At 43.7% G+C, this 27,282-nt stretch overlaps 1 long non-coding RNA gene and 1 pseudogene across 1 annotated transcript in view; one reads left to right on the top strand and one right to left on the bottom strand.

Annotated features, from left to right (window-relative positions):
* The window catches only part of LOC129461905 (uncharacterized), a 266,171-nt gene that overhangs the window by 101,848 nt on the left and 137,041 nt on the right, over positions 1-27,282 (top strand). Inside the window, exon 2 of the long non-coding RNA XR_008650719.2 lies at positions 25,979-26,067. This is a non-coding gene — a long non-coding RNA (uncharacterized lncRNA). The remainder of the gene's footprint in view (positions 1-25,978; positions 26,068-27,282) is intronic.
* LOC129461903 (platelet-activating factor acetylhydrolase IB subunit beta-like) lies at positions 8,478-10,014 on the bottom strand (annotated as a pseudogene).

The following is a 27,282-nucleotide window of genomic DNA, read 5'->3' as shown; positions in this document are numbered from 1 at the left end:
ATGGCGTCTATCCCATGTGTTAGGTCCTGTAACTGACAACAGCTGCCCTGAAAAATATTATTGCATATGAGACTGGAGACCAGAGAGGTTAAGTAAATTGCCCAAGATCACATAGCTACTAAGAGGCAGAGCTGGGGTTTGAACTCATGTCGGCCTGACTCCAATGCCCTTGCATCTGTCACTCGTGCTGATAGCCCTAGACAACACCCACATGCTAAAGGCATCAGTGGTCCCCTCTAACAAAAGCTGTTATGGCTTCTCAGAGAGACTGGAGTCCATGGCTGGGAGATGCAGGGGTACCCTGGGAAAACCATGTATCATCAGGGTTCTTTCCAGGCCCTTCCAGCCACCCACCCACAGGCATAAGGCCTACCCCAGCTCTGCAAGGTTTCAAAAAAACATGCTTGACACTTGAACAAAAATTGGCTCCAAAACATAGGAAGAAAGCTGCAAAACCATAATTAGTAATTTAGATCAATAAATAATAAGGACTATAAAGAAGAGAGTAGGGGAAGTAGGGAAAAAAAGGAACACAATGTATTTATTACCATCGAAGAATACACTTAAAATGGTAAAGATGATAAATCATATATGTATATTTTACCTCAATAAAAAGTGAATTAAATAAAAAATAAAGAAAACAAATGATCTGATTTTACCTTCATTTATGCTTTCTCTGCACTGCATCTCTGCCTGATGCTGACCCCAGTTTCTGACTGATAAGGTTTTCCTTCTGCCTGAAGAGCTTCTGCAAAGCTGTCCTTAGGACAGATCTACTCGCTAGGAATTCCCTCAGTTTTTGTTTGAGAAAAATATTTATTTCTGTCTCACTTTTTAAAAATTAAGCTTTGTTTTGTTTTGTTTTGTTTTACTATAATTATCTTTTTTTTGTTTGTTTTGTTTTGAGACACGGTTTCACTCTCCCACCCAGGCTGAAGTTCAGTGGCTCAAACATGGCTCACTGCAGCCTCAACCATCCGTGCTTAAGCAATCCTCCCACCTCAGCCTCTCAAGTTGCTGGAACCAGAGGCACATGCCAATACATCATGCTATTTTTTTTTTTTTACTTTTGTAGAGGTAATGTCTTGTTATGTTGCCCAGGCTTGTCTCAAACTACTGGGCTCAAGCAATCCTCCTGCCTTGGCCTCCCAAAGTGCTGGGATTGCAGGTGTGAACCACCATGCCCAGGCCAAAATTAAGCTTTTTTATCTGAAGATCATTGTAAATTATTCTGCAGTTTTAGGAAATAAATCAGAAAATATATTGTGTGCCCTTTATCCAGTTTCCCCTAAAGATAACATCTTATATGATAGTATAACAGCACTGCCAGAATATTGGCATTGATACACTTTTACTTGTCCTCATTGTGTGTATGTGTACACATGCATGTGTGTTTAGTCCCATGCAATCTTATCCCACATGTAGGGTCTGTGTATCCATCACCACAGGGTTCCTCTTGCTGCCTTTTTATAGCCATACCTCCTTCCATCCTCTTCTCCTAAATCCCTGGCAACCAATAATCTGTTCTTCATTTTTATAATGTTGTCATTTCAGGAATAATAGACTCATGGTGTGCATGTCTTTTTTGCTCAGCACAATTCTCTGGAGATTTATCCACACTGTTGGGCACATCATTATCCAATGCCCCTTTTTCTTGCTGAGTAGGACTCTATGGAGTGGATGCTCCACAGTTTATTTAATCAATCACCGACCACACAAAGTGAGGCTGGAGAGAATGGCAGATGAGAGAGGGGAGAGGTCGGGACAGGGAGAGAAAACCCTCTCAAAGACGTCTCATGATATCTGCAGTAAAACCTAAACTCTCAAACAAAAACTTTCTTGGTGGACTCTTTTCTTCTTCTGGGAAAAGAGGCAACATAAATGGACTCAGATCACCCGCCACATACACATGTGCTTACTGATATGTCCCCTCGTGTGCTCATGCGTACACATTTTTGTACATGCATACACACACACACACACACAGACATGCCTGTGAAGAGGCCAACCCCAGTGTGCAGCAGCTGTGAGGGGGCTCTGCCCCTCCTCTCCTAGAGTGGAACATACGTTCTTATGAACATAGGGAGTGGCATTTTCTTATGTCGATGTAATGTGAACAGCTCCTGGTCACCAGCCCCCTTGACCACTGATGCCTCTTCATGGGTCAGCGAATGAGGGAGACACAGCCATTTATTCCCGGCACCTTGAATTAAACTTGAAATTACTGCCCACTAGAAATAAGGCCTGGGGTATAGAGCCTTATTATTAAAATCTTTTGTGGAAAGTCACAGGGCTCCAAAACATTGTGTCTATGGGAAAATGCACCTTGAGTTCCATCTTACAAATGGATTTGTATCAGTTTAGGTTTCATGTAAGCTGTTCACAGTATCCTAGTGATACATGTTTATGGTAAAAAATCTTTGAGGGTAAAGAACAAACACTGCCCATAATTTTTTACTGTATACACTTGTTTTCTTATAAAAATGTTACTCTATTGCACATAGTGTTTTGAATCATGCCAATTTTTATTTGGCAATTGTATAAAGGCAGAACTTTAAATATCACTCCCAACATTCTGTGCCTAAGCCTCAGAACCTATGCTTACAAAGAGCAGTCATACTCACGACTACGTATTTAATGCACCATTAGAAAACTAATACAGTCATAACCCACAAGCATGTTCCATGCCAATGACCTTTTTGCCATCTGCTTTAGTGACTGCAGAGTATCCCATTACATGGTTGTCTCATACTTTGGCAAGCATCCCTTAAGGATGGACACTAAATCATCATGGGGTTTAATACTCTCATCCACAGAAGGGACTCCCAAGCCAGTCCTCACATATCTTGCTCTCATTACTAGGGCAGAGTGTTCTAAGAATTTTCCTCTTATGCCTCACCTCCAGAGCAGACCAGGCTCACTCTTTCCATGCCTGCTGGCTCTTGCTGCCACCATGCCCTGATTTCAAATAACCACTCCATCCATGAGCTAACTGACCTTAGAAAGATATACTTTTAAAAAGCATATCCTCCCAAATTTCAATTAAGGCCAAAAGGAGTAGTAGAGACCAAATATATCCTCTTTCATGAAACAAACAAAAAACGGCAAAAATATGTGAACTTACAAAAAGATACTAGAACTCATAAGTGAATTTAGAAAGGGTACAAGCTGTAATATCAATATTTAAAAAGTCAATTGCATTTATATGATTAACAATGAACAATCAGAAAGTGAAATAGAGAGTGCCTTTTATAATAGTATCAGAAATATAAAATACTTAGGATAAACCTGACAAAGGATGGGGAAGACCTGTATACTGAAAACTACAAAGTATTCCTGAGAGGAATTAAATAAAACTTAAATAACATACCACATTCATATATTCAGTCTGAATTACAATGTCTAAAGTTAAAAATACTGACCACACCAGTGTTGGTGTGGATGTGGAGGAACTGGAACTCTTATATGTTGCTGGTAAGAATGCAACATGGTACCTCCACTTTGGAGAACAGATAGGCAGTTTCTTAAAAGTTAAACATACATTTACTATATTACTCAGCCATTCCACTCGTAGGTATTTACTCAAGAGAAATGAAAGCATTTGTCCACACAAACATTCTTACATGATTGTTAATAGCAGCTTTATTTTCAATCACTTAAAACTGAAAATGATCCAAAAGGTATAGCAACAGATAAATGGACTGTGGCATATCCATATAATGGAGTACTATCAAGCAATAAGAAGAAATAGACAGCTGGGCAGTGGCTCACACCTGTAATACCAGCACTTTCGGAGGTTGAGGCAGATCACTTGAGCTCAGGAGTTTGAGACCAGTCTGGGCAACATGGTGAAACCCCATCTCTACTAAAAATACAAAAAAATTAGCAAGGTGTGGTGGCGCACACTTGTAATCCCAGCTACTAGGAAGACTGAGGCAGGAAAATTGCTTGAACCCAGGAGGTGGAGGTTTCAGTGAGCCGAGATCACGCCACTGCACTCCAGCCTGGGTGACAGAGAGAGACTATGTCTCAAAAAAAAAAAAAAAAAAGAAAGAAAAGAAAAAAAATAGCAGGGTGTGGAGGTGCACACCTGTAGTCCCAGCTACTTAGGAGGCCAAGGTGGGAGGATTGCTTGAGCACAGGAGGTTAAGGCTGCAGTGAGTTGTGATTACATCAGTGCACTCCAGCTTGGGTGACAGAGTGAGACTCTATCTAAAAAAGATAGAAAAGAAAGACTAATGATACAAGCAAGGACATGGATGAATCTGAGAACAATTTTGCTGAGCAAAAGAAAGCAGAGAAAAAAACATATAAGCAGCATGATTTCATTTACATAAAATTTTTAAAAATGCAAACTAACCTATAGTGACAAAAAGCAGAACAATGGGAATTTATAATGTTAAACACATATATTTATTAGAAAAAAAAGATCTACAGTCAATCATTCAGGTTTCCATCTTAGGAAACTAAAGAAAGAAGCCTAATTTAATTTAAGCCTAAAGCAAGGAAAATAAGATAAGTAATAAAAATTAGAACAGAAATTAATAAAATTGTAAACAGGAAAGCAATAGAGAAAAATCATAAAACAAAAGCCGGTTCTTGGAAAAGAGCAATAAAATTGATAAACATTTAGTCAGGCCAATGAAGATAGAAAAGACATAAATTATTATCATTAGAAACAAAAGAGAGGTCATCACAACTGATCCCATAGACATTAAAAGGTTAATTAAGTAATACAACAAACAACTTCATGCTCATAAATATAACTAAGGTGAAGTGCAACAATTCCTTGAAAGACACAAACTATTAAAGCCCCCCAAAGGAGAGTAGTCTTATATTCAAAGAGATTGAATAATTTAGAACCTTCCAGAAAAGAAAGCACTAGGCCCAGATAGTTTCACTGGTACATTCAACAGAGTACTTAAAGAGGAAATAATAACAATTCTCCACAATATCTTCCAAAAAATAGAGGCAGAGGCATTGCTTCCAAACTCATTCTATGAGGCCAGTTATCTTAGTCTATTTAGGCTGCTGTAACAAAACACCATACAAACTGGGTGGCTCATAAACAATAGAAATTTATTTTTCACAATTCTGAAGGCTGGGAAGTCCATGAGCAAGGCACTGGCAGATTTGGTGTCCAGTGAGGGCCTGCTCTCTGCTTCATAAATGGTTCCTTCTAGCTGTGTCCTTATATGGTGGAGGGGATGAGGAGTCTCTCTTAGGCCTCTACTATAAGGGCATTTAGGTGTCTTCTATAAGGGATCACCCATTCATGAGGGCTCCGCCCTCATGATCTAATTACTTCCCAATGGCCCCACTTCTTAATACAATCACCTTGGAAGTTAGAATTCCAACATATGAATTTGGGGGAACACAAACATTCAGACCATAGCACAGTATATTGCCCTAACACTAAAACCTGCTAACGACATTTTAAGAAAGGAAAAACTACAGACCAGTATCTCTCATAATCATAGATACAATCTTTAAAAAAACTATTGAATCATATTCAGTAATATTATATACCATAACCAAGTGGGATTTATTCCATGTATACAAAACTGGTTTGATATTCAAAAATCAATGTAATTTACCATATCAATAGGCTAAAGAAGATAAATCACATGACTATATCAACTGCTAGAGAAAGTATTTGAAAAAAATCAATACCTATCTACAATAAAATCTCTCAGCAAACTAGAAACAGAGGGGATTTCTTCAACCTGGTAAAGAACATGTACAAAAAGCCTGCACTAAACATCATACTTATTGGTGAGAGGCTGGGCACTTTCTCCCTAAAATCAAGAATAAGGCAAATATGTCCTCTCTCACCACTCCTATTGAATATCATACTGGAAGTCCCAGGTACAGCAATAAGAAAAAGAATTAAAAGAAAGATACACAGACCGGACAAAAAGAAATAAAAATGGTCTTTATTAGTAGATACATTGTCTATGTAGGAAATGCCAAATAATCTACACACACAAAAAAAGGTGAAAACCTCACTGGAAAAGGTGAGTATAACAAGGACAGAGCATACAAAGAAAATATACCAAAGTCAATTGCTTTCCTATATACAATGAACAATTAGAATTTGAAATGAAATTTACATTACCATTTACAATAGCATCCCCCCAAATCAGTATTTAGTTATAAATTTGACACAATCTGCATGGAAACTGTATGCAAAAAGCTAGAAAATACTGGCAAAATAAAATAATCTATATAAACGGCAAGATAGTCCCTGCTTATCTATTGGAAGACTTGGTATTGTTAAGATGTGAAGTATTTCTAACTTGATCAGAACAATCCGATTCAAAATCCCAGCAGGTTTTTTTTTAGATATTGATAAACTGATTCTAAAATTAATATAAACAGAAGGCCTAGAATAGCTAACACAATACTGAAGAAGATCAAAGTTGGAGTACTCAGAGTCCTTCATTTCAAGAATTACTATAAAGCTATAATAATCAAGACGGTGTGGTGCTGGCAAAAAAAAGGACACATAAATCAACAAATGGAGAGGCCAGAAATAGATCCACCCACTCAATATAATAACCTGACTTTTGACAGAGGCGCAAAGGCAACTCAATGGAGCAAGTGAAGTCTTTTCACCAAGTGGTGCTGGGACAATTGGATGTTCATAGGCTAAGTGAATCTGGACACAGAACTTGCAACTTACACAAAAATCAACTCAAAATGGATCATAAACCTAAATTTAAAATGCAAATTTATAAAACTTTTAGAAGAAAACATAAGAAAAAAATTTATGTGACCTTGGGTTTGGTGAGGAATTTTTAGATACACGACCAAAAGCGTGAACCATGAAAGAAAAAAAATAGAGACGTTGGACTTTATTAAAATTAAAAACTTCTGCTCTACGAAAGATTCTGTTAAGATGATGAAAACGCAAGCTGCAGACTGAGAAGAAATATTTGCAAAACATGAACCTGATAAGAAACTTGTATACAAAACATTTTAAGAAATCTTAAAAGTCAGCAAAAAGAGAGTAAGTAATCCAATTGAAAAAAATAAATAAATCTGAACAGACACCTCCAAATCACCACCAAAGATGATATTTGTGTGTGTATACATATGACATATACATATGTACATATATGTGTGTATATATCTTACAAATGGTAAATAAGCATGTGAAACATCATCTGTCATTAAAGAAATGCAAATGAATACAACAATGAGCTTTCACCACACACCTATTAGAATGGCTGGTATACAAAAAACCAACAATACCAATTGCTATGAGAATTTAGAAGAATAAGAACCCACATGCATTTCTGGTGGGAAGGCAAAATAGTACAGCTACTTTAAAAGATGTTTGGAAGTTTCTTAAAAAGTTAAACATTATTTTACTGTATGAACCAGCAAGCACACTCCTAGATGTTTACCCAACTGATTGAAAACTACGTCCACAAAATACCTGCATGCAAATGTGTGTAGCAACGTTATTCATAATTGCCAAAATCTGGAAAACCAGGATGTCTTTCAGTAGGTGAATAGATTAATAAACTGTAGTACATGCATATAAAGGAATACTATTCAGAGACATAAATAAATGAACTATCAGGCTATGTAAAAACATAGATAAAACTTAAATGCATATTGTTTACTGAAAAAAGCTTATCCATTTATATTATGTTCTAGAAAAGGCAGAACTGTCGAGATTGTAAATGGATCAGTGGTTTCCAGGGGCCTGAAGAGATGGAAGAGTAGAGTTGGGAAAGCACAAGATTTTTTTTTAGAATGGTAAAATTATTGTGTATGATACTGTGGTTGTGAATACACGACACTGCATTTTTCAAAACCCATGGAATTTTACATCACAAAGAGTGAACCTTAACATATGCAAATGTTAAAATAATTTAAAAAATAATTAAAGATGTTGGGGGATTCCAAGATGGGATGCTGAATATGACAGAAGACTAACTGTATTACAAATGTATAAAATAATTCCACTGAAGGGGTGGGAGGAAAACGTGCTGACCAAGTGGCATTGGAAGTGAGTGGAGACTGTAAGACTAAAAACATAAGGAACTGTTCACAACCCTGTATTCTAGTAGATAAAGCTCTTTCCCAAAAGGATATAAATTCTGAAGCCACTAGTCACACACTCTGAAATGCGAAGTCACTGGATGGAGGATGGTGGGAGCCAGGTTTCTCCTTGTTGGAGGGGAGGCTACCTACAGGCAAGCAGGAAAGGTTGCAGTGGTAGTGGTTAGTGTTGGGGACATCAACGTGGAATCGAGCTCAGCTCAAAATAGATGCAGATGGATATGTACAATATACTTACAGATATGGGTTGGTATATATTTCCTTGTTCTGTCTCCTGACAGGGCCTGAATAAGTGTCATCCCAGTAGCAATGAGCACACCTAGTGTTTACATCTTAGTTGTAAATGCTGTTCTTTTTTTTCTTTGTGTGTAACACTTAATAAGCTCAGTCTACATCCAGAATAATTTACATGAAAGGACAATATTTATTTAAACAGAGCTCAGTGGGGTAACCATGGTGTCATCAGAGTGCATCCAGAGGAAAAGAGGGAGGAGGGGCTGAAGGAAACACAATCAACGGCACTCCCACACTTTTACTGTTTTATCTACGCTGCCAGTGACCGCATAGGGTGCCGTCTTGTGGAAATCCAAGGAGGTAACAAAGTGTTCATGGGCATTGTGGGTCTTCATTCATTGCTTGTTCTTGTAATCCCATACGTGTAGGGTCTTGCCATCAGCACAACTCAGAATAAACTTGCACCCAGAATTGAACAGAACTCCACGTACCCAGTTATCATGACCCACAAGGGTCATAAGGCACATGCCAGTACTGACATCCCACATCTTAATAGTCTTGTCTCTGGATCCAGAAAGCAAGAATGGCCCAGGTTTACCACTTTTTTTTTAGTCTCAGAGCCTGTTGCTTCAGAAATGGAAGAATATGAGCTTTCTGGAGCCCAGGAAATGCATTCTACCACATGCTTATGTTCTCGGAGCTCAGCCTTGCATTCCTTTGTTGCTACGACCCATACACGCACAGTCTGGTCATTGGAACAATGGGCTATCAGAGTGCCATCTTGATTTGGTTGTACCATACTTACCCATTCCTTGTGTCCTGTAAACGTCTTCACACAGTAACCAGTTTGCACTTCCCACATTTTTATAGTTTTATCCCTTGAGGCAGACACTATATGATCTCCATTGGGCACTATGGCTACTGAGGAAACATTGTGGTCATGGGGAACCATGACCATGCATGGTTCTGATGCATTCAAAGTCCTGAAAATCCCGTAGTCTAATGGTCATAGCTGCAGAACAGGAAGCCAGAAGCTTGACGCTGTGGTCAAATGAAATGTCCTGTACAGAGCCTGTATGTCCTTCCTTTAAGAGTCCATTCAAAATCTCCAGTCTTATAATCCCACACTTTAATTGTAGCATCCTCTGAAGCAGAGACCATAACACCAAACACAGGATGGAAAATGACTCGAGTGACTGGACTCCTGTGACCACTCAATGTATATTTTTCTGGCGGAAAATACCCATTCTTTTGGGTCTTGTTTCTGACCAAGAGGTCCACCTGATGTAAATTCTTCTTTTGCTTCATTTAGCTTTGATTCTAATTCCATAACCTTCTTTTGTAATCTAATAACAGATGTCCATTTTTTTTCCCAAAACACCAGCCTGCTTTAATTCCTCATTCATATCTAATTCAGCTTCCTTTTTAAAAACAGAATATGCCTCTTCATAACCATTTGAACAAAGATAATCTGCTATAGCTCGATTTAGTTAATCTCGTTGTCTCTGGGACAGCACCATCTTGGCTGTAATGTCAAGCTTATCTGATATAGTGGTATGTCCCTCCTTTGGGAAATCAAAAAGCTTTTTGATCCCTGGACGTATAATTTAAATATAACACCAAGTGTCTTCCACACAGGGGAAAATGATTCTTTTACAAATGAATCCGACTAGTAACCAGAAGATATTCAACAAGTAAGATTCATTCCACTCTCCCGGCCGCTGGATTCCGCCACCGCCCGGCCGCTCCAGCTCCATCTGTCACAGGAGCTGCCCCAGCGCCCTGACGTCACTGCGCCCCCGCTGCCGCCCCCGCCGCCGCCCCCGCCGTTCTTAATACCATTTAATAAAAGGAAATAAGCCTTCCTGGAGAAATGGCTGATTCTAGGACAGGCGGGGAATGTACAAAATGAGCCTGGAGGAGTATTTTATAAACAGGGCCAGAAAGTAAGAACGTGCTAAGAAGAACAAAGAATAACACACAGGTCAAGGGGGACACAGTGACCACTTGAAAAAGCTTTCAATGGCCAAAGCTGGAGCAATTTGACCAATAAAGTAGTATTGGATTATAAATAACCCAAGTATAAAATAAATATGCATGACTGTACACTGATTTACATTTATATATTTATTTAATCACATACATATGGATAAGTAAATGGCAGAGAATAGGCACATCTCCAGAGTGGTGGAATTTCAGGTAATTTATGTAATACTGCACTCCCAAGGAGGTGGAGCATAATTCCCCCCGCCCTAAGTATGGGCTGCACACCGTGACTTCCTTTCAAAAGCCTACAGTGTGGAAAGAGGGCAGGGGAGAAACTTCACAGTGGAGACGTCCAGCAAACACTGCCTCAGCCAGACTATCATGGTCAACATCAAAAGTGATGTCATGTTGATAGGATGTGCTCCTGATAGAATGTGATGAAAGTGGCACTTTATTTTTGTGGTCTTCTCCCAATAATCATAGAAGAAAACACCAGGCAAATCCCAATGTTGGGACATTCTACAAAATACCTGTTCCTCAAAACTGTCAAGGTCATCAAAAACAAGGAAAGTCTAAGAAATTGTCACAGCCAAGAGAAGCCTAAGGAGATGCAACAACTCAGTGTAACATGGTGTTCTATGGTGGAAGAAGGACAGCTGGGTCAACTAAGGACATCTGAATGAAGGGTGACTTTAGTTAATATGTATCAACACTGGCCATTAATTGTGACAAAGGTACCTTATTAATGTAAGATAGTAACAATGAGAGAAACTGGGTGTGATATCTAGGGAAACTCTCTGGACTATTCTCAACTTTTCTGGAAATTTAAAACTATTCTAAAATAAAAAGTTTACTTTTTTAAAAAAGCAATCCCTTTTCTGTCTCCTCCCCCTTTCTCCTTTCCCTCTCTTTCCTCATTTCTCCCCTTTTCCTTCCTCCTCTTCCTCCTGTCCCCTCCTCTTTTCCTTTAACAATAACAATAATGTATTAGTCCATTCTCACACTGTGATAAAGAACTACCTGCAACTGGGTAATTTATGAAGAAAAGAGGTTTAATTGACTTGCAGTTCCACAGGCTGTACAGGACGCATGGCTGGGAGGTCTCAGGAAACTTGCAATCATGGCGGAAGGCGAAGGGGAAGCTAACACATCTTCACACCAGAGAGAGAGCGAGATAAGGGGGAAGTGCTACACACTTTCAAACAGCCAGATCTTGTGAACTCTATCACGAGAACAGCAAGGGGGAAGTCTACCCCTGTGATTCACTCACCTCCCACCAGGCCCCTCCTCCAACATTGGGAATTGTAATTCAACATGAGATTTGAGGGGGGACACAGAGCCAAACCACATCAAATAGCATCACACATGTGACCAGTACGTTGTCGTTTCCAGCTCTCTTCCCTTGCATTATTCTGCAGGAGCCCTGGCCACAGTGCAGTGCTGGGTGTTGTATTCTTGAATTCACAGTTGGGCCAGGGAGGTGAAATGACCCGCCTAAGAGGTAGCAGAGGTGCTAGCAGTGCTCCCAAGACTCATAGTGAATTCTGTGCCCCCCCATCACCCTGTTATGCCACTTTTCAGTTTCCCTCTGATCACAAATGACTCAGCACACAGTGCAAGTGCTACACTTTTACTCCAGAATTTGACTTGTATTGTCCTACAGACTGCAGGTACCCTCTTGTTGCTCCTTTCCCTTGAAAAAAATACATCATCTCAAAAGAAGGCAACCAGGAGCTGGCAATGGCGCTGGAATCCCTTCCTGGGCACAGAATTGTTGCTCATCTGCCCTGTGCACAGCACTTTTACAAGAAATCTCATTTGGTCAACCCCCCAAATATCACGGAAGGACATTATTATTATCTCCAGTCTGCAGTCAAGAATACTGAGGCTAGAAAGTGGTTACCACTAAAAGCAAGCCTTTTCTCTCTTTCCCATTGCCTATCCACCCTGACTCTGGGCTCTGGCCCACACCCACCTGCTCAAGGTCCCAGGTAGGAGTTGCCCATTCCTTCAAGTATGAGTTCATTCATACCCATCACCATGTGAGGCTTGATGTGGCCTCACTAACAAGCAGGTCTCACCTGCCCTGTGCATGTGAATGTGCCTTAGGAAGCTTATCAAATCCCAAAGGATAAATTGCATCCTCTAGGAAAAATACAGTGAGGTGACTGTGCCGTTCCCTTTACTGGCTCTGGACCACAGCTGAGTTCCCACGCATGCACTGTGGCACCCGAGAGTGTGGGCAGAGGCACTTCTGCTGAGTGGGATGAAACATCTTAAGTGCTCTGAGGGTTGAAACTTTGAAGAGGTTGAGATCTGTGAGAGCTGAAGAACCTTTGAATCTCCCTTCAGCTCTCCCTACCCCAACCACAGCCCTTCTCTTGATGTAAAATATGTGTTCAGATAGAAAACAAATGAGGCTTACTTCTATGCCAGTAGGACTGTTTGGCTTTAAGCTTCCCCAGTGGTTGAAAAGAGCAATCTCTGAGATTTGCCCAGAACTTTAAATGGAAGTCACTCCCATTGGTCACATCCATGGATTTGTGAGATAGGGCAGGAGGCTGTGTCTCTGCCACCCAGTGGTGGCAGCAGGGGTCTGTGCAGCCTGGTTGTATTGGGGATGGGCCCCTCATCCAGTTGCCCATGAGGATAACCTGCGGAGAAGATCAGATGGAGATACCCGGACTTATGCAGAGGCGTGTTCGGGTTAAATAGAAATGCCTAGGGGCCAATAGAGGGAACCTTCCAACAAGTGTATGAGTTGGCCTCTCACCCAATGCTGGCCACCCAGATGGCAGCTTCTTGGACATGATGAATGGCCTCACTTCCACCAGAACATCTTCCTGCCAGGCCCTGCTGCTGCTTCCCCAGCTGTGTGGCCTTGGATGAGTAACATGGCCTCTTATTAAAGAAATGGATGAAATACTTTCTAAAGAATCTTCCAACTCTGAAGGTCTGTGACATCTTTTGTCACTGAATTAATAGGAAATCACCTCCGTATAACATTCTAGATTTGGTGTATGTTAGGAGACAACCTCTGTTGATGGTTTGACCGAATGTCTGAAGTGGGAAGGATTTGGGGACCAAAACAGGTAACAAGAGTAGATGAACACAAGAAATTCAGGTTGAATTAACCTGCTTCAGATATTTATTGAGTAACTTCTACATGTAAGTCACCAAAGTCTGGGAAAGGGAAATGGATGAAAGTATGATTCTCTCTTTGGAAAGCCTATATTCTAATTAATTGATGTATTAAGTAATGCTGGGTGGAGGAACAATAACCCAGGACTTGTATAAACAATAGGAAACTCTGGGGGAAGAGCAAGGCTAAAAGAGACATTATCTGGGAGGCAATTCTAGAGCAGGTAGATTTCAGGTACAGAACAATCAAAGAAAAGGAGAGTGGCATTCACACATCAAGTCTAACAGTATGGCCTTATTTTATGGTCCACCTGAGTACTGCAGAATTTAGCCCTAGGTACTACCAGGTCCAAAGCTGCTTCTTTAAGCTACACTTTAAGCTCCTGTCACTAGAAGGGGCTGTCAGGGTGCCAAGGATGGTGGCAGGTTCTGTGCGGACTTCCCTGGTCTTAGAGGATGTTGGAGTCACTGAGGTGTGAGGACATTGGAGAGACAGGAATAGAGTTCCACACTGCCATGAGGAGGTGGAGCCTGATGCAAAGCCACAGGGAGGCTGGCGTTGATGGGGCAGGAGGAATTCCCACCCAGTGGGAGAGTTTTACATTGAGGACTACATACCTGGTTAGGGTACAAGGCAAAGTGGGCTCCCACTCCTGACATGTGCCTCTTTACCGTTGTTCTTTGTGAGCTTATTCCCCACCTAGGACAGCTAACGCTTTAAGCTCTTGACCGTCATTCATACTTTATTCACGTGAATGAGTTTTTAGTTTTCTCTTGAAAGCAAGTTGGGATACCAGGAAAGTTGACAAGAGTTTGAGTTTCTATGTTGGTTGGGAAAGAGTGATGTCTCCACATGTAATTTGTAGAGGGTCCCATCAGTTTCCAAAAGAGGAAGTGGGTGTTTGTCTTGCTTTTGAGACATTTTGGGAGACTTAGACACAATATAATTTCTATTGAGAACAAAGTAGGGTTAGGATTTGGAGAAGGAAGACAGATATTACCTTCTCTCTGCTAAAGAGATTGTCTGGAGTAGAAAACTTGTGGACTGTGTTCACAGTTGTGGCGTACTACTCTTGGTTCAAACAATAAAGCAGAATCGATGTCTGTAGAACACAGCTGGAAGGGGCCTCATGTTTGGTTTTCAAGGTAAACTAACCACAGACATCAGTTTTCCACTCTTCAGCCTTTATATCATCTGGGTTCATCTTCCAGGAAGGCCATAACAAAGCTCCACAATCTGAGGGTCTTAACAACTGAAAATGATTGCCTGGAAGTTCTGGAGGATGAACGTCCAAGGTCAGCTTGGGCAGTGTAGGTTTCTTCCGAGTGCCATGAGGGAGAATCATTCGTGCTTCTAGTGTTTGCTGGCAGCTGCTGGTGTTCCTTGGCTGGCAGAAGCACCACCCCAACCTCTCTCTGCATCTTCACAGGGCATTCTCCCTGTGTGTGTGTGTGTCCGAATTTCCCCCTTTTATAAGGACACCAGTCATGTTGTATTAGGGGCCCACCCTACTCTAGAATAATCTCATCTTAACTAATTACACCTGCAATGGTCCTATTTCCAGATAAGGTCACATCCTGAGGAACTGAAGGTTCAGACTTAAACACATGAATTTGGGGGAGGAGACGCAACTCAGCCCATAACCACATTCTTTCTACACAGGGAGTTCATGTTAGAGAGCCCATTAAATCATGCAGGGAAAGGAGATGAAATTCTCTGCGTCCGTCACTGTTTGAGGCAGCCCTAGACACATGCTGAGCTATTGTCCCCACTTTGCCAATGCAGACTAAGCTTGTGTCCATGGAAAAGCCCAGTGTGAACTAAGATCACTGGATGCCCACCTTGGTGCTGGGGCCCGGGGCCCACGCAGAAGTCCCAGGCCCAACCTGAGGGGAGCAGGCCATATCAGGCCGAGGATGGCCCCCTTGATTTGGGTGCACACTCAAATGTGCAAACCACTGCCTGCACCACAGAGACTGTCCCGGAGGTGTTATCTGTCCAGAGGGCTGGGCAAAGGGCTATCTTTGAACCAGCTGTCCCCACTCAGGCAAGAAGTGGCTTTGCTGGGCCTCCATTTCCTCCACTGTAAAACAAGGGTGATGCTCTGCCCTGCCCGACCCATCTAGGGTCAGGTGAAGATCAAATGGGACAACAAGATAGAATGTCTTTTAAAAGACCCACACACGAAGGTGGCATGAGGGATTGTATTTACGACTATCATGCTCTATGCAGCCCTGACTGTTACGTGCTAGCTGGCTGTCTCATCTCCTTGAGGTGTCCTGCGTGCCTGCTGGTGGGGACGATTCCAATGACTAAAAGGTATCTGGCCTTCTCCGTGCCCAGCTTTACATCCAGTAGAGGCTCAGGCCACCCTCGATGGCAGCCTGCCCACTGCGGGCCTGCTTGTCTGCTCAAAGCAGAGGCTGACATGTGCCCGGGTTGCATTCCAGAAGTCCTGGCCTGCTTTCTCCACGTGGTGAGCTTCGAGCAGTGAGCTTGGGAGCAGTCTTTCTGCTGAGTTCTGCCAGGTGAACCTGCAGGAGTAGGGGGTATCCCAGGCACGCACCTGTGGCTCAGGTTTCTCCCTTGTGGCCCACTCTCTCCCCACTGCTGTTTTCCAGAGCACCTCCATCCTGCCAGATTGACAGCTCACTCTTGGTAGGGAACAGAGTGTAGGAAGTGTTCGTTTCAAACCTCCCTTGCAGCTCCACCTGCCAAAAGCCCGTCTACCAGTTGCCGTATTTACCCTGGCCACCAGGCCTCTCTCAGCTGCCCTAAGAAAACAGATTACCGTCCAGAGCAAAGTCCTCGTGTGTTTCCTTTCTGGAGATGAATCAAGTTCTGAAAGAAAGGTTTCCTGTAGCCCATTACACCATTTTGGTTTGTTTTATCTGTCTCCACCTGCGGAGCAGGGAATTAACCTGCTGCCCAGGGCCGGGCCAGTGAATGGTTGGAAGGAAAGCAAAGCGCACGGGTGTGCGTTTTTTGACAACACACCATGGCCTTGTTCTCCTCAGCAGAGCATTGTCCCTGTGAGGCCCAGGCCCAAATCTGAATAGGACTCTGTGTAACTTGATCTGTTTTCCTTCTTGGCTATGGTCTCTGTGCCAAATTTAACTGTGGTCTGTATATATAGTGTTGTTGCGGGAGGGTGGGGGTAGACCAGGGAAGGTTGGGGGAGGGGAGTATATCCATGCGGTTTTTTTTCTGTCTTCCTTTTTTTGTGCTTGCCTGCTTTGCTCACTGTTTGCTATATATAACTCAACATGACTGTCCTCACATCTCCAGTCATTAACCCTTTAGGGATAATTAATGCGCCCCTTCATGTAGGCCCTGAACATCCTGGCTGGGAAGCGCTGGAACTGTTGGAGTTAACGGCTGGTCCCTGGAAAGTGAACTTCCCCAGAAGTGCTTGTGAAGCAATTAACAGGGCCCCACTCAGATAGTAAAAATATCCCCTGGCTTACAAACAAGCGGGGAAGCGCCTCCAAGCCAAGAGTCACCGCTGTGCCCCAGGCCTGTGGCGGGCGCTCCCTCTTTGAAAGTCTTGTATCTTAGACTTTGCAGAAATGCTACAAAAGCTGGTGATGCAGCAACGATTTCAGGAGAGACTGAAATCTATTGTCCGACTGAAAGCCTGTCAGGGCTGGGCCTCTCTCAGGAGACGGCGGAAGTGAACCATCCCAAGGGTCATGGAAAGAGCTACTCATTGTGGGCCTGGGGTGACAGTGACCCATCCTGGGTGAACAGAAGCCTCACTTCACTTTGCTGGAGGGAGACAGTAGGCTGACAAAATATTGTGGAATCTCCTAAAATTGGTTGCTAAAGGGAGCTCCTCACCAGGGCCAGCTTGCCTGGGTTCTTTCAAAGGGCGGAGTGTTGTCTGCCAGTCCCCAGGCTCAGGGGATGCAAGTGAAAGGGCTTCGGGCTTTACTGTTCATTTCCTCAGAATCATAGAAATGCTGAAAATTACAAAACTGCGGTCTCCCTGCAAGGGACTCAAGATGTCTTGGGTCATCTTCGGCTATATTTAGAATGGAAAATGTGTTGGCTCTGAGGAAACAGGGTATGTGTCCTTCTCCAAGCAGGATGCTGTGAACCTTGCCCCATAGGCCCTCCTATCCATCCTCACAGAGCCCTGAAACTCCTCCTCCAGGAACCCTTCCAGCCAGTGGGAAGACCCCACAGATAGGTCCCAGTTTCCCCTGTGAATCAACTTCTCTAGCACTTCCCACTGCCCAGGGCTGGGAAGGTCCAGTGTGCTCAGTGTGGCACTGTTTTCCAGGGCTGGATGCACGTTTGGTCCTCCAGTGGGAACTCTGCTATCGTCCCTGCTTCACTAGGAGTGATGATGGGGACAGGCAGGGCAGAGAGTGGACACAGGGATCCTGGCCTGAGGGGGCAGTCACTCGTCCAGCTCACTTGTACATATGTCACCATGGACACAGAGGGTTTTCAGTATGGTAATGATTTGCACAGTCCACATCAGCATCCTGTTAACTTTCTTTTTGTAACCCTCAGTATGGTTTTAAGAACCTGGAAGTTTATTGCGTAACTGTTTTGCTTGTGAAGTTGCACATGATTTCTCAGAAAGATCAATTCAAACCCTCCTTGTCACCCCTCTCCACCCAGGCCCCACTTCCTGCTTTGCTGGGGCTGGGGGGTCAGAAGTAACATGGCTAGAGACAGATGTCCATCATCTGTGCTTGCGATGACAAAAGGAGGTAATAGGAGCACAGTCAGACCCTCACTCCTTGGAGCCCTGTTGTGAGCCGCTCATGGCATGCACCATTCTCTGTCCTCAAAACAGCTCAGACGGGTAGGAATTATTGGATTCTTCCTCTAAATGGGAAACCAGGGATTTCAGGTGCCTTATCCATGGGACCTGCCCTCACCTTCCTCACCCAGTGCCTCTCTGTGCCTTACTGGCTCTATCTGTGAAATGTCTCAAGAGTCCATCCTGTTGTCTCCCATCCCGTGTCTCCCACTTGGCCCACGGTCCAGACTCTTACCTGTCCAGACTCCTACTCCAGAGAGATCTGGCATGACCTTTGGGAAAGGCACATTGAGCCATGTGCTTCTCCCTCTTGGAACTCAACAGTGGCTTTCTGTCACTCTGAGAACAGAATGCAGCCTCCTCCCTGTGCATGACAAGCACCTCCCTGAGATCACAGCTGTGGCTCCCTGACTCTGCACTGGTCCAGTCCAGCCTCAAGGCCTTAAATTTGCCACTCCAGACCCCTGGTTTGGACCTTGGACTCTGAATACATTCTGGTCTTTTCCTCAGGGAGGTCGAGGCACTGTCCTAGCTTGTGACCTGCTCCCATACCTATTTTCTCAGGGTGGAAGCAGACGCTCCAACTCCCACACTGTGAGGCTGGTACCATTACCTCCAAGACCCAAAGCCTGTAGGAAGTATAGCAGGCCCCACCCAATACCCTGCAGTTCCCTCACTTGCTCCAAGTGGGAGGTGGGTCTTCACGGGTCCCCAAGATGAGGGCCAGTGGCTTTCCTCTTTCACAGGCTACAGTGGGAGTGAGTCTTCCACCATGGGACCTCTGGCCAGATCTCAGGGCTCTGTGGTTGGGGGAAAATGGCTCTCTTTTATGGGGCTTTAGGACATGAACTGACATGACATGTCCTAGAGACTATCCAGAAAGGATGTGGATCACTTTTTGCTGCTTTAGATGACCTTCTTTAAAATCAGTGCATTGACATATTTTCAGCACTTAAATTTTCCTATTCTATTATTGCATCATCTCAGAAGAAAAGTCTTTCATAATTAATGAATCTCAGGCTGGGTTAAATATTCAGTGGCTGCCCACACACCACTTACTCTATTGCTTCAAAATAATTGGCTCTCACTTATCAGGTCCACTAGAATGACTGTCTTAAACCAGTCACGTGGTGGAAGCATCACCGCGTTTCTTGCTCAGAAAAATACCCTTTCAAGGGCTTTTCTAGGGGAGCCCAGAACAGTAGCCAATTCTAGTGGGACCTTTAAGAAAACAACTGGTCTTTTGCCCAGGATGATATTTGAGCCCCCTAAAGGGCCAATAGGGGCCCCTCTATTCAACTTCCCCTCCGAGTGCCACCAACCTCCCCACTTTGGTTCCGTACAGCTTGGATTATTGCCCTACTAGTTCAAAACTGAAAGTTTCAAATAAAAACCAAAAGACAAATGTTAAGTCACATTGAATTGATAATTGAGACAATCTGTCAAGCATATTTTGCTTTCCTGATTTTTCAAAAAAACCCCAATGTTGCACCTTCCTTGTTGTCAGTTTAGTATGTTAACTTTTTTTAATTAAACTTCAGTATCATTGAACAGGTCATAGAGTGTGAGCAATATTGTCTTTGTTCCAAAACTCCAAATGTAATGAAGCTGCCACTCACAATTGTTTTCTGCTGGGCTGCTTATTTTAAAAAAATGATTTTGATGAATAAAAATAGGTGCATTTTCACGGCATGGGGTCTAGCAAGAATGAAAACCTTACGGATCACAGCCCGGCCCCTGGGGGTGTGGGAGGAGGTATTGTCAGATATTAATTTTGGCTGATTGTTTTTGAGGCCATGAGACTGCCATTCCTGTGTCCTGTGGTGCGTTTTAGAGACTGATGTCACTTTTTTGAGATAAATTATTAGAGAAATGTTTATAGATGAATATACATTTCACAGTGTGCCAGAGTTGAGGAGTCTAATGAAGTTTAGAAGGGACATTGGGATGAGGGTGATGAGCTGCGGTGCCTGTGGCCTGTGACAGACACCTCCTGCACCAGGAGGCAAGGATCCTGATTGTCAGATGCCCAGTCCCCAACCAGAGGGGGTTCAAAGCCAGTGCAGCCCCTTCCTCCCACCGCTGGGGGCAGCAAAGGACCCACAGTGGAGATTGCAAACTATAGCAGGGGCTGTGCTTTGTGTTTGTTTTCAATATTTGAGCCATCATACAAAAATGTAGTGATTTCTTGTTCTCTATACAAAAACCAGAAGATCTGGGCCACAATGTCTGCATTTTCCCCAGTGTCAGTCTGCTATGGCCCCATATTAGCTGCCTAGGGCCCCTCACTCCTGCTCCTGCTAGACCTTGTGGATATTTGAGTCATGGCCTTGCCTCAAGGCTTATTCACGTATTATTTGTTTATTTATTTTTAATATAGGAAGGGTCTTGCTGTGTTGCCCAGGCTGGAGTGCAGTGGCACAATAATAGCTCACTGCAGCCTTGAACTCCTGGGTTCAAGTGATGCTCCTGTTAAGGCATATTTAGATGGGAGGAAACATCTTTCTTCCTTTAGAGCATCTAATTATCGGCATGGCCCTGGACAAATTATCCTAGAGCCTGGAGCCTCAATCTGCTCATCTCTGTAAGGGGGGGTGACAATGCAACCTCATAGGGTGGTTGTGAGAACTACATAGAAAAAGACTCCAGAAGGAGCACAGGGCCTCCATTGGGAGCCCCTCAGCCAACACTCCCTCCTTGCTGCCTGCACAACCTCAAGAGACCATGGTGTCCTTTGGGATGCTGAAAACTGCAAGGAAGACAACTGTGCATTCTCTGTGTAAGCAGTGTGCACACTGTCTTCCTCCTAAATGGCTAGTTGGAGGAGTGAAGACAGACTCACTCAGAAACGGGTGATTCCCTGGCTGCAGTCCCCTCTCTGATAACAAAGGACTGGGCCCAGATTAGAGACGAGGCAGGAATTATGTGCTGCAGAAAGGCAGTGGGGACATCTTGAGTTTGTTTGCAGCTAATCTCAAATAATTCAGGTCTTTTCCATTTGCAGCAAATCTGATTCCCTCAACACATCTGTGGTAAAATGTTATGAGTGCATGCGGAGACCAAGTGTGGAGGAGCTTTTTTTTTTTTTCCACCACCAAATCCATAGTTACCCTCCAAGTTGTAATCTTATCATATTTAACTGGTTCCACATAAACAGATCTATGTATATTTTCAGTAGTTTCAGCTGAAACCTGTTAAGAACAGATGTGCAAATGGTTCCCTGGCACTGATCCATTTAAATATATTTTTTCCACGAACAGTTTTTTCTCTCTCCGCTTCCTTAGAGGGGAGAAAAAATATGAAAGTGGAACCACCATTAAAGTGGAAACAACATGCTTCTGGGTTCTCTGCAACCAGTGTTTGCCATTGGTTTTCAAACAGCAATTTGGCACATGAGGCTTTGAACACAGAGTGTGCATTTGATGGACAGTATTTGCTCTGAGACTGTGTGGCTGGGAGAATGGGCTGAGAGCTCTGTAGTAGCTACCTAAGCTAGGGTCAGCCAGGGTTAGTTTTTCCCTGCTGCTGCTGCTAAGCAGCCCCTGGGCAAAGGCTTCAGCAGGCCGTCTGCCTCTTTGAGCCTTTAGTTTTTCAGTTGCAAACAAACAAACAAAAAAAGGTCCAGGGAGTGGGAAGATAAAGAACTCCTGTAACTCAGCAACAACAACCTGATTAGAAAATGGGCAAAGGACTTAAATAGACATTTCTACAAAGATGATATATATTAATAAATGGCCAAAAAGCATGTGAAAAGATGACTGGCATCACTAATGATTAGAGAAAAGCAAATAAAAACTAAGATGAGACATCACCCCACACCGTTAGAATGGCTAATAGCAATAAAACGGAAGATATCAAGTGTTGGCAAGGTTGTGGGGAAATTGGAACCCTTCTGCACTTTTGGTGGGAATATGAAATGCTACAGTCACTGTGGAAAACAGGATGGCAGTTCCTCAAAAAATTAAAAATAGAACAACCATATGACCCAGAAGTTCCAAAAAAATTGAAAGCAAGATCTCAAATAAATATTTGCACACCCTTATTCAAATATAGCAGTATTGTTTGCAATATCCAAAAGGTAGAAACAACCCAAGTGTTTACAGATGAATGAATAAACAAAATGTGGTCTATACATACAGTGGAATATTATTCAGCCTTAAAACGGAAGGAAACAGTGCTATATGCTACAGTATGGAAGAACCTGGAAGGCTTTATGCTAAGTGACTGAAGCCAGACAAAAAAGGACAAATACACTATAGTTCCACTTATATGAGGTACCTAGAGTAGTCCACTGCATAGAGATGGAAAGCACAATGGTGGGCTAGGCATGGTGGCTCACGCCTATAATCCTAGCCCTTTGGGAGGCCGAGACAGGCAGATCACTTGAGGTCAAGAGTTCGAGACCAGCCTGGCCAACATAGTGAAACCCCATCTCTACTAAAAATACAAAAATTAGCCAGGTGTGGTGGTGTGCACCTATAATCCCAGCTACTCGGGAGGCTGAGGTATGAGAATCGCTTGAACCCAGGAGGCAGAAGTTGTGGTGAGCTGAGGTCGCACCACTGCACTCCAGCCTGGGTGATGGAGACTCTGTCTCAAAAAAAGAATGTGGCTTCCAGGGTCTGGGGAATGGAGAGTTGTTTAATCCATAAGAATTTCAGTTTTGGGGGATGAAATGAGTTTTGGAGATTGGTCACATAACAATGTGAATGTACATAACACTGCTGAACTGTACACTTAAAATGGTTAATATTGTTGAAAAGAAGAAAATAGGGGAGAGGGTCTAATTTGTGATACCAACCTCGTCGATGGAGGAGGGATTCGAAAGAGAGGTGCACATTTAGCCAGACACTGAGCCTGTTGCCCGTGGGGATTATGCCTAAAAGGAATGAGATAGGAGGGGTTAGGTTTTCTCAGCTTTGAATTTCTTTCTCAAGAACACTACTCTGTCCACCTTCCCATTGCCCACCCGACAGAGTTTACCTGGCCTCCCAGCTCTCTATCAGCCTGTAGTCATCTGCAGGAAAGTCCTCACTGGGCCCCGTGGGCCACGCCCTGTGTCTGTGACTCTGGGGCCCAGCACTCTGACCCACTGGCCTGTGTTCCCCTCTGGTTGCAAGACAGTGCAAAAGGGACCTGTTCCACCTTCAGTGGCCTCTGAGTAACCCACACGCTCCAGTCTGCAGATTTCTATCTCACTGACTTTGCCCTGGCACTGGGATTGGGGAAGTGAGGGCTGCAGGTAGGAGTTTGATGACAGATGAGCCTCAGGGGTTCAATGTCAGCTGGGAGAAGCAAGGCCACTTCTAGACTCAGTTCTGCCACTGTCTGGCAGTGATGCTCTGGGCAAACCATTTTGCTTTGTCTCTGGTAAAAGAAGGCTGTGGGCAGGATTTGGCTTTATAATTGCTAAAGATTCCAGATCTTTGAGGGGCTCTGTCTTCCTAAATTCTGTGCAGCCTGCTAGCCTCTGCAGGACAGTATCAGGGAAACTTAACATGCCTGTGTTTCGTAGTGAACAGGATATCTAGGGTTGAGAATTACTGCAAACACCGTTATGTTGTCACATGAGCTGGGGCTCCATGGTGATGCACCCTGGGCTCCCAGAACAATGTGAGGCACTGAGATTCCCTGCACCTGGGCCTGGGTCAGAATCCTGGTAGAGGGGTCTTTGGCAAGACAGTCATTTCTGCCACCTGACAGGAGAGGACCTCCTTGGGATTGTACTCAGCTGAGCAGAAGGATGCCTGGTTGGCTTGGGAGGTGAGATTAACTTCCTGGGGGCAAAAAGGAGCCATATTTGTCTTAATGAGGAGAAAAGAGCAAATCAAAGCATTCGTTAACACTTCAAAGAGGATAAAAGAACAAATTCGGTTCACAATTACTGCCTCCCTAACCAGGCAAGTGTATGGTGGAGAATCCTGTTATCCTAATTCAAGAGGACAATGCCAAAGGCTTCTCTTGCTGGCTGAGAATTGTTGGGGAGCTCCCTGCCCACGAAGGGCCTGTTTGCCAGATCCCCGGCCCCCTACAGACCTCTGATCTGTGAGGAGCCGGTTCTAGTGATTCACACTTGTTTGTGAAAACCTTGATCTTCGTCAAGCTTTTAAAAAATATCTCATCCATATTTTTTCCTAATTATTTTCCTGCCTGCTCTTTCTTTTTTTTTCCAAAAGTAAACACTCAAAAGCCTTCATTTCTATAACTAATTCTGGAGTTTACAGAAGCAAAAATCAATAGGCTCAAAACTCCATTCCTTTATTCACTTGGCTCAGACTGGCTTAGGGTAGCACCTCTGAGCCCAAGCCAGAAACTGCCAAAAGGGGGTTCCTGTCGAAATCTTGGAGCTCATCCCCCAAACTTGAGACTACTCAGCAAGTGAGCAAGATGTCTCTGTCTGGTCCAGGAAGATGTTAGCCCCGCACTGCCCCTCCCAGATAAAGAGATCAACACGGGACAGGTCAGACTCTCCCATTCCGTCTCCACCTTTGCCAGTCTGCTTCTAGATCCCCTTCATGTACTCATGTTGCTGCCCTCAATTCACTAGATTTTCAGTATCTATTTACATCCATCCACCACATCCACCCCTCTGTTTTCCAAATATTATCACAATCAGTGCAGTGGTGCTTCCCCCGAATGACTGGCAGCTCTCTGACCTTTCTTTTCAGCCACAAATGAAAGGGGACTTAAAAGCTGTGTGTGCATGTGTGTGCACACGCCTGACTAATGGACACACTCCTCATGAAAAACAGGATAAATTACAGAGAATGGCAACGTAATGATTACAGAAAGGTATATGAGGCAGAACCCATTAGTGAGCTGCATTTTATTCAAAACCGAGATACTGGCAGACAGAATAACATGCCTTTGTACCAGAACGCATTCAGCTGTAGCAATGACTAATAATGTAGTGAGGATCTGTGCACATTTTCTCCCTTTTGTGCCTATTTTCATAAGTTAATAACTCAAGCATGAAAATTGTTTTAGGCTGAAGACTGGTGGTAAGATCTGGTCAAACTATGTGGGAAACAACTTTTGTTGTTGTTACTTAATTTAGTTTGGCTGTTTTTAAGTTAGAGGAGTGGAAATGTCAATGTCAATGTGAGTCTTGCACTGTGTTTTTGTTAAGCCCAAGAGCATTTGGGATTGCATCATACAAAGCATATTTTTAATGACTAGAGATTGTAGTTTCTCTTCCTACAGGTGTATGCTCCTATTTGGCACAGGTAGGGATTTTTGGGGAGTGAGGAGGAGATTGAAGTGAAATATTATAAATGACATCATCCTGGGCTTACCCTTCTTCAGCTAGAAAATTCCTATCCCACCAGCAAATCAGCCTGGCAAGCAAACAGCTGCCTTAGACAAATGGGGTTGAGCGTAGGGGTGAAACCTGCTGCAGGATTTTAGTAAATTCTCAGAGCAACGGAAGGAAGAGAAATATCATGAACAATTGTCATACCTCTCATTCCTACAGGACTCGGGTTTCGTGAGCATTTTCCTGTCCATAGAACCAGAGAAAGTCTAAGTGAAGGGTACCAGATTTTGTATAACTCCTCTTTCTTCTTGTCTCTTCTTTTCTTTTTATTGGATCAGAAGACTTTGAAAGACACAGAAAAACACAGAGAATAACATAAATACCTGTGTAGCCACATTCTAGAAGTAACAACTGTAATATTTTATAATGCTTACTGCAATTTAGTTTTTAAAAAATAAAATAACTGAAGCATTACTGATAAAGATGTATCATCTCCTTTATCTCACAGACAAGCAAAGTGGATCAACAAAGGCCGCAGTCACCGGCATCTTTTCCATCCTTCATTAACTGCATCCTCAAAAGAACACTATCAGACTGGTAAGACAAGCATTATTGTCCCACTTCACAGATGAAGAGCTTGGGGGCCCTGTGGATGTGTAGGAGAGTCGGCCTCCCTTTTTATAGGCCTTTTGCTGAGCTTAGAGGACAGAGCAGAAGACAAAGCCGAAAGCAGCCCTAAGCAGACACTGTCCCAGCCCAAGGAGCTATGCAGACAGCTCCTGCCTGGAGGAGAAACAATTCTCTCCTTCAGCCAGGCATGTGGCACAGAGGCAAACAGGAACTGCTTAGGGAGACAGTTCACATATATGTACTTCATAGGGCACATTTTAATCCATAAATCAATCATGGATCACTGCTAAAGAAAACAAAATATGCTGCCACTAATTTGCCACCCTGTGAGCATGATTGGATGATGTTTATTTTGATTAGGAGATTGCTCCATTTATAAATCAATACATCCTGTCCCCCTAAAACGGCATCTGGATCTTTTGAGGGTTAAAAAAAAAAAAAAGTGAAATTGGATGAGCGATGAGAGCTGGACTTCTGTGTGTCCCGGGGTTTCTGGATCTACAGCCTGGTGCCTAGCATCAGTTAAGCCCACTCTGGGGTTGCATCACATCCCGCAAAGCCACATGCTCTGTGAGGCCAACAGGAGCCCCGCCGGGTCGACCAGCTGGAATTCAGAGAGCGCTGACTCTAAAAATACCCGGCTCTGCAGAAGCACGCTGGGCCCACGGGGCTTCTAGACTGACAGCTCCATTTATCAACTACCTATTGGTTTTAAAAATTGGAGTGTCTTTTCCGCGTTGACTGATTTTGGCTCTAAGAGATTTCGCTGGTCATTTCAGAGTGACTGAAACTCCCCTCTAACAGATCCCGGGAATTGTTTTTAGGAAAGGTAAAAGGCAGCCTTTTCTGTTACAACACAAAGCTGAGCCGGCAGCCTGGCTTTGTCAGGATCTGGGGCTCCAGCGCCCGAGAAGCCCAGCCTCGCTGGCGGTCAAGTTCACAGCGAGGCCGCGCGCTGCCTGGGCTGCGCTGCGCTCCCGGACCCACACCGACCGCACCGCGCGCCGCCGGTGCTTCTCCCACCCCAGCCTAGAAGCTGCCTCCCTCCGCCTATCCCTGCAGGATAAGCCCGAGGAGGCGGAGCATGGAACTCGACAGTTAAAACGTTTAAGAGAGAAAACTTTGTGTCTTGTTGGCCTGAAATCGAGTACACAGCCCGGGGTGATCAGGGTCTCCCGGCCG

Source organism: Symphalangus syndactylus, chromosome 14 (genome assembly GCF_028878055.3).
Source record: "Symphalangus syndactylus isolate Jambi chromosome 14, NHGRI_mSymSyn1-v2.1_pri, whole genome shotgun sequence".
Taxonomy (NCBI): Eukaryota; Metazoa; Chordata; class Mammalia; order Primates; family Hylobatidae; genus Symphalangus; species Symphalangus syndactylus.
Note: the sequence above shows the minus strand (reverse complement) of the source record. Positions and strands in the feature narration are given on the sequence as shown.